This window comes from Mastomys coucha, unplaced genomic scaffold, assembly GCF_008632895.1.
Source record: "Mastomys coucha isolate ucsf_1 unplaced genomic scaffold, UCSF_Mcou_1 pScaffold17, whole genome shotgun sequence".
In the NCBI taxonomy this organism is placed as follows: Eukaryota; Metazoa; Chordata; class Mammalia; order Rodentia; family Muridae; genus Mastomys; species Mastomys coucha.
In genome coordinates, this window is record NW_022196899.1 from 28,417,512 (window position 1) to 28,425,528 (window position 8,017).

Here is an 8,017-nt window from a genome sequence, read left to right on the forward strand (position 1 = left end):
ACACACACACACATGCATCCAACACACAAATAATAATAGTTCATAAAATTTTAAAATAAAATGGAAAGAGAGAAAACATCTCTGAGTGCAAGTTCTTTTGTTATTCTTGCGTGAGGGCTTTTGCTGCCCTTTGCTTTCAACACTCTCACAGGGTAGCCTTGACTGGCCTGGAAAACAGATCTCCCTCCCTCTGCCAGCCTCTTGAGTTATGCCTTTATAGGCACGCACCAATCTGCCCCCCAGCAGTCTGTGGGTTTTCTCTGGTTTGCTTGGTTACTTGTTTGAGACTGGGTCTTGCTGTGTACCACAGTTTAGTACCGTCTTGGTATTCCAGAATAGCTTTGAGGTCACAGCAATCCTCCTGTCTCTGCCTGGAACTAAAGGCATGAACCACCACATCCATGCAGATTTTCTTGTTTGTTTTGTGGTGTGTGTGTGTGTGTGTGTGAGTGTGTGTGTGTGTGTACTCTAGATGTTTTATACAGCTATAGCTTTCAGGACACTAATATGTCATATATCTCAAGTTTATACACACTCATGTACCTAGTAGAAGTCTGGAGTCTAATCTCACGGCTAGAGGGCAAAGGTTGCTTGTCATATCCTTTGATTGATAATGCTTATTTGTTCCTTGCTGCCTAACAAAACAGTATAAAACTTGATTGCCCAAAACAACTGCCACTCTTTTCACTTTTTATGGTGATGTGGTTCAGAATTATCTGAGCATCCTCTGTCGCCAGTGGAATCACTGGGCCATGTTCTGAACCTTCCAAAGCGGTTTCTTACACAATGCACAGGGAGATGTCAGTAACCGTTGAAGGCTATTGGTGAGTCACGGCGCGATTACAGGCTAGAACTGTGTTAAATTAAAGGGGAACGTAGAGCCTTTGTAGGCTCAAATCTTGAACGGGCCAAGTCCCTCTCTGTCATATTCTATTGGGCAAATCAAGTTGTGAGTTCAAACCATACACAAGTGGATGGGCTAAAAAGGGTGAGGAGTAAGTGGTCACTTTATGGCATCAATATAAAAAAAAACCAAAAACTCATGAGATTGTTCTAGAAGAGAGCAAGGATAATGCTGTATTACCCTCATGCTACCATCTCTACGAGAAAATATGAGAACCGAGTCACAGAATTGGGGCCACTTTTGTCCTGCTTGGTAGAGTCTTGCTTGAGAAATGCACAACTTTCTTTTATTTCTTGAGATTATAATTACATCCTCTTATTTCCTCCCTCCAAACCCTTCCCTATACCTCCTCTTGTTCTTTCAAATTAATCGCTTTTCTCATTAATTGTTATTACATATATACATATATTGTGTGTCTATACACATATATTTGTATATACACACATTCCTAAATATAGCCTGCTCAGACTGTATAATTTTACTCATGTGTGTGTTTTCAGGGCTGACCTTTGACGTTGGACAAGCAGTCCATGTGCTTTTCCTTGGGGAGACTATTTCTGCTGCTCTTGCCCTTGGCACTCCCTGGTTGCCGTAGTTCTTTGTATAGGGATGAAGCTTTGTGGTCTTCCATCCAATTCATCTTCGTCTGTCCTTCCTATCATCCTCATTCGGCTCATATTTAATTAAATTAGTCATGTTGTTTAGTCTTCGTGGGTGACATTCCTAGGAGAGGCAGCCTCACAGCCGCCCCATCCCACCCCAATTCTTTGGCTTTTACAATCTTTCTGCCCAGTGTTCTATACTATTCCCTGAGCCCACGATTCTGCAATGTGGTTCATTGTGGTTTTCTGTGATGATCTGTTGCAAAGAGAAGTCTTGTTGACTAGGGATGAGGACTACTCTCACGAAGCTAGCTCCTGAAAACGAACGTTTTGTTTGTTCCTGAAGGCTTTGGGTGTGCCGGTGTGGGACTCTCATCTCATCAGCTGGGAAGGAAGCAAACCTCAGCTACACAGTGAGTTTGAGTCTAGCCTGAGATATATGAATCCCTGCCTCAAAAAAAAAAAAAAAAAAAAAAAAAAAAAAAAAAAAAAAAAAGAAGAAGAAGAAGAAGAAGAAGAAGAAAAAAGAAAAAAGAAAAAGAAAAAGAAAGTTTATGTGGTCAACTTCTCCAAGGCCAAGGTAGAGATGTGGCCTCCTCTTGGGGCAAATGGATAGGTAAAACTCTTGCTACCAGAGTAGGCGAGTGGGAGTTGGGGGGGAATTGTGTGGTCTCCACTTAGCTGTTTTTGTTTATTTGTTGTTTTTAATCAATTCCTTATGCCCACCAGGGAAGCATTCAGAAATTGTTTGAACAGGTAACTCGTGCTCAAGCCACAGCTCAGCTCTGGCCCTTGGAATGTAGACTAAGTGATGAGCTTGCTTTGGAAGGATGGCATGCCCAAGACAACAGATGGAGCAGACCAAGCAGAGGCCTGGGTTCACAGTTCACTGAAGGGAGCTGGAGAAACAGCAGCCTCCTTAGCTTCCTTACTAGAGCTCAATTGTGGTCCCTTCTCCACAGCCTGCTCCCTGCTCTGCTGTGGCCTCTGAGCTCCTACACAAAGAGCTCACTTCCTTCCTAAGGACCCTTACGAACCTGCACTTGGTGCTTGGATCAAAGGAAGACAAGGGAGTGCAAGCTAGTAAGCAACACTCTGCAGCTCACCCTTTGTTCCAGGTCACTCCAGGCAGAAGCTTTTGGGATCTCAGCTCAGTCACCTTTCTGGGTCTTTCCTAGCTGGGGATTCCTGGAGGAGTTGATAATGTGGAAAGGTCGACCCGAGTGTACAGTGCTGGTTTCGGAGGACTGAGCCCTGAACACAAGATGGTGTTCACAAGAGGCCATACTCAGCTTGGAGGATTGTGGCAGGGGCTTCTCACCTGTTCACACCATGGAGGAGCAGGAAGTAGAGACAGCTGGATTTTCACATCTCATTTTGTTGTTGATTTAGGGAAAGCTTCTGGCTGGTAAGTACGATAGGCTTCTTTCTTTCTCTCTTCCTTTCTTTCCTTCTTTCTTTCTTTTTTTTCTTTTACTTTTGTTTTGTTGTTGTTGTTTTTGGTTTTTCAAGACAAGGTTTCTCTGTGTAGACCTGGCTGTCCTGGAACTCACTCTGTAGACCAGCCTAGCCTCAAACTCAGAAATCCACCTGCCTCTGCCTCCCAAGTGCTGGGATTAAAGGCGTGCGCCACCACTGCCTGGCAGGTTTCTACCTTATAAGCATTAATATTCCCAATTCAAGAAAAATCCCCTGCCATAGTAGCTTGGGCAATAAAAATATAAAGCTTTTATGAAATGTTGGAAGATGAATTTTACCTTAATACAGTCCAGCATGTCTGCTCACTTGTGGTTAAGGGTCTCCTCCCATATTAAAAAGAATCTTAGACCTGACTTAGGATGTGGGGACAAACTTAGACCATCCATGTTGCTGTCCAGGATTGTACAGTGCCTGAGGTTAGACAAAACAGGATTTCTGTATCCTTTTCCTCCTTCCCTCCCTCCCTTCCTTCCTTCTTTCCTCACTTTCTTCCTTTCTTCCCTCCCTCCCTCCTTTCTCTCTCTCTCTCTCTCTCTCTCTCTCTCTCTCTCTCTCTCTCTCTCTCTCTCTCTTTCTCTCTCTCTGTCTCTCTCTCTCTCTCTCTCTTTCTTTCTTCAGATACAGTTTCATGAGTCCCAGGCAGCTAAGGATGTTCCTGCCTCTACTTCCTAAGTGCTGAATTATGAATACGATGCCCACTTTACTCAGTGCCAAGGTTGGAACCCAGGCTTTGTGAGTGCTAGGTGAGCACTCTACCAACTGGGTTATATTCCTGGTCCTTGGCTCTTAATTTTGATTTTTTTTTTTCAGAGTAATGAACCCAATTCATTTTGGCAGCTCCTGCAAGCCCCAGTTTCTACTGAGATATGTCTCCGATCATGAAGCACCCCAGGAAACTGTCAGTTCAGGCTGCTTTGAGCTGTTTGACCATTTGATTTATGTGGGGGCTTCTCTTGGATTCTCTTTGGTCCTAGGGATGGCTAAAAATTCTGCTGGCTCTGTGGTATGTGTTTGGCTCATTTGTTTGGGACATTGAAAACACATATCAAGACTAGTATGGTCAGGACTGGAGAGATGGCTCAACTGTTAAGAGATGGCTGCTTTTCCAGAGGATCCAGGTTCAGTTTCCAGCACCCACTTGTCAGCTCACAACTGTCTGTAACTCCAACACCCTCACATAGACATACATACAGACAGAACACCAATGCACGTGAAATAAAAACTAAAAAACAAGCAAACAAAACAGTGGTATGGTCGGGTGATGGTAGCGCACGCCTTTAATCCCAGCACTTGAGAGGTAGAGGCAGGTAGATTTCTGAGTTCGAGGCCAGCCTGGTCTACAGAGTGAGTTCCAGGACAGCCAAGGCTACACAGAGAAATCCTGTCTCAAAAAAGCAAAAACAAAAAAACAAAAAAACAAAAAGAATGGTATGGTTAAGATATTCTGAGCTCTCCTTGGGACACAAATCATTTCAAAATTTCTCCCCAACTTTATGGGATATCCCAGAGGTTGCTAGGTTTAGGAGGGGAAGGTTAAGGCTGAGGGGTGGAACAGCTGTTCTTCCAGGGCTGATTGGGAGGATAGAAATGATAAAAGGTGTTTTATAACACCCTCAAGTGAACAGGAGACGCCAGAGCCTCCCCCTCCCCCAGGGCCTATGGGTGGAGCCTCTTGAGCACGACCTGGGCTGTGGCTGACAGCAGCTGCACCACAGAGGGGAAGGTGACAAGGTCACTGCTGTTTTTTGGGTTTTATTTGTTTGTTTTGAAGTTCTCCTAGCCTGCCTGAAGTTGGCTGGCATTCTCCTGCCTCACCCTACCCAGGATGGGGATTGTAAGTCACACCCACCATGCCTGGCATGGGCATTGTTCTTTCTAAGTGAAATTAACCAATTTTAGAGAAGGGTTAATTTTTCTATTTCTCTTTAATTGTGTCATTTAGTTTTAATCATTCTAAGAGCCTCTACATAAGGCTGGAAATAGCAGTTAAAATATCTGAGTATCAGCAGGAGAGAAGGTTCAGCAGTAAAGAACATTTGCTGCTCTTGCAGAGGACTCCGGTCCAGTTCCCCGAACCCACGAGGAGGCTCACAACTCTCTGTAGTTCCAGGGAATCTAATGCGGTATTCCGACCTCCTCAGGCACCAAGCATGAATATGCACATATGCACATACATGCAGGAAAAATGCTTATAGACATCAATTCAAAAATAAAATCTTGGGCCTGGCGGTGGTGGCGCACGCCTTTAATCCCAGCACTTGGGAGGCAGAGGCAGGCAGATTTCTGAGTTCGGGGCCAGCCTGGTCTACAGAGTGAGTTCCAGGACAGCCGAGGCTACACAGAGAAACCCTGTCTTGAAAAAACCAAAAAAAATAAATAAATAAAAAATAAAAAAGTAAAAATAAAATCTTTTTAAAACATAAAAGAAAAGATGTCAGAAGTGAAAAGATTGATCTGAGGAGTCTACATACTAACACCAAGTCCTAAAATAACTATGCCTTTACAGGCAAGGGCACTTGCCCCAAGCCTGACAACCTAACCTGAAACTCTGGAAACCTTATGTGGAGAGAACCAGTTCCCACAAGTTGTCTTCGGACCATCACAAGCAGGCTGTGGTATGAGTGCCCTCAAGCATGTGCAGAACACAGACACACACACACTTAATAAGTAAACAAACAAACAAACAAACAAATAGGAATACCACCATTTCACACCCAATAACACAGTCTCATCATTCAGCAAATGTTCCATAGCACTAGCTAGAGATATTCCTTCTTTATGGATGTTACCTTCTAGTGGACAATAGGCAATTTCACATATTGGTAAGTGTCAGGAGTGGGTTATGGTGGTGAATACCTTCAAATCCCAGCTCTTGAGAAGCAGAAGTGGGCCAGGAACTGTGAATTTGAAGACAGCCAAGACTGCATGGTGAGTCTATGTCTCAAAAAGAAAAATAATAACAGTAAAAATAAGGAGAAGAAAGTGTTAGTGAAAAATCCAGCCAAGGTACAGGGTTTGACTCGGGTGAGGTAGGGAGGCCCTGAAGGGTCCAGCAGGGAAAGTTCAAGGTCAGACTGGACTACAGAGTGAGAAGTGGCCTCAAAAATAAACAAGATAAGAGGCCACAGAAAGCTAGATAGAGGTCTAGCTGCTTCAGACCGGATAGTGACTGTGTCCCACAAGAATGTCCTTGAACAGGAGGAAGCCGAGTGACCACCTGAGTTCCCAGCAGTGCAAAGAATAAGTTCAAGAGCCCGAGGTCGGCTTGGTCTAGGTCAGGATGACACTGAGACCTGAAGTTTCTGACTGAGCCCAGCTTCCCCTTATAGCACAGTCTTGGAGCTTCCATGATTGTGATGGCTTTCCCTACCTGTGTGTGCTCCTCCTATGAGGTTCTATCGGTTAGGAGAAAGCTGTAGTCTTCAGGAGGAAGTTTGAGGGGACACAACCATGGAGCCTTTTCTGTTTGTGAAGTCATTCTTGAGACTCCACAACAGTATTTCAAGAGGAAGATCTAGCCTTTAGGGCTTCCTGAATAGCCACAGGCTGCTGGGAGCAGGCCTCCCAGAGCACAGAATCAATCGTAGGGCACTCCCAGGAGAGCAAAACCAGCACCAGGGATCTGGGCAGAGGGAGGTCACAGTTGGGGTTCTTAATAAAATAAGGTTCAATTGGAAGCTCCATGATAATGTTATTAGAATTTAAAAGGAAACCCTTAGGCAGGAGAGCTCTAGACCTCAGCATCTGCCCGTGGAGGAGAGTGGGAAAGAGAACCTTGTGGGTGACTAGCTGCAAGGTCCTTCAGAAGGGAGGAGCAGTTGTGTGGCCCGGAAGTCAGCTTCACAGAAGGATTTAGGAAGCCCAAAGTATCAGAGAAAACATTCTCAGTTCAGGCCAGCAACTGAAAAAAGAGATAAAGAGAAGGAAGGGGACACTGTACTTGGAAAAGTATGCAGTCTCTACCCTGATCATCTTGGCTTGAGTGCACTGCACCAGAGTCAGGAATCCTGAGAAAGGAAGATATAGCATTTCAATAAAGGAAAATGGCCTCTCTATCCTGGCAGAAGGTAGACTAAACTTCCTATGGGTGTCCCTTGACCAGGTGACTGTCACTGTACAGCTGGAATGTTAGAGCTCCACCTCAGCTAGAGATTCAACTCTCTCTCCCCACTCCCATTTTACCTCTTGGTTTTTCCAAGACAGGGTTTCTCTGTGTAGTTCTGGCTGACATGGAACTCACTCTGTAGACCAGGCTGGCCTCAAACTCAGAAATCCACCTGCCTCTGCCTCCCAAGTGCTGGGATTATAACTGTGCGCCACCACCACCTGACTTACCTCTTGTGTTTTTATGTTGTTTTGAGACAGGGTCTTGCTATGTAAACCAGACTGGCTTAAACTCAGAGATCCTCCTGCCTCTGCTTCCTTACTTTGGGGATCAAAAGCATGTGCCGCCATGCCCAGCATCAGATTCTATTCTTTTGACTGGTTCTCCATGAATAGGCCTTTACTGCTTGCTAGTCTAACCCCAGCATCTGCAGATGAAGAAGTCTGCCAGGAACAGAGCCAGGACTGTATGAGGGCAGGCAAGGGCTCTGCAGAGGGGAAACATTCAGATTCCCAGTTGTCCTTTTTTTTTTTTCTTCTTTCAGACAGGGTCTCATTATCTTGCCCAGGCTGGCCTTGACCATGTGATCTTCCTGTTTCATCATCCCAACCTACCCTGGGGTGATAGCCTGCCTCACCCTGCCTGATTGCATTAATTACCTTCTAGAAAAAAAAAATAGATTTAAAATATTTTCAAGTCCAAATACCTATCAGTACCCTAGAACTGTAAGCCTCGCTGACAAGGTCTGCCCACAGTTCACTCTGCCCACGCTTGACAGCATCATGACACATATTGTAACTCACACATTTATTTTCTACTAGAAGGTCTCAAGAGAGTAGAGTGTATCCTTCCTCTTCCCATCGCCCCATAAACTCCAGAGGATGCTTTTATCCTTCAATCTTTTTCATTCTGAAGCTTGTCGAGGTG

The 8,017-nt window shown here is 44.8% G+C and overlaps 1 long non-coding RNA gene across 1 annotated transcript; it reads left to right on the forward strand.

Moving 5' to 3' along the window:
• Positions 1-2,035: 2,035 nt before the first annotated feature.
• LOC116094790 lies at positions 2,036-4,142 on the forward strand. Its single transcript, XR_004120316.1, has 3 exons — positions 2,036-2,589; positions 2,685-2,914; positions 3,796-4,142. It is a non-coding gene; the product is annotated as an uncharacterized LOC116094790 (long non-coding RNA).
• Positions 4,143-8,017: the final 3,875 nt, after the last annotated feature.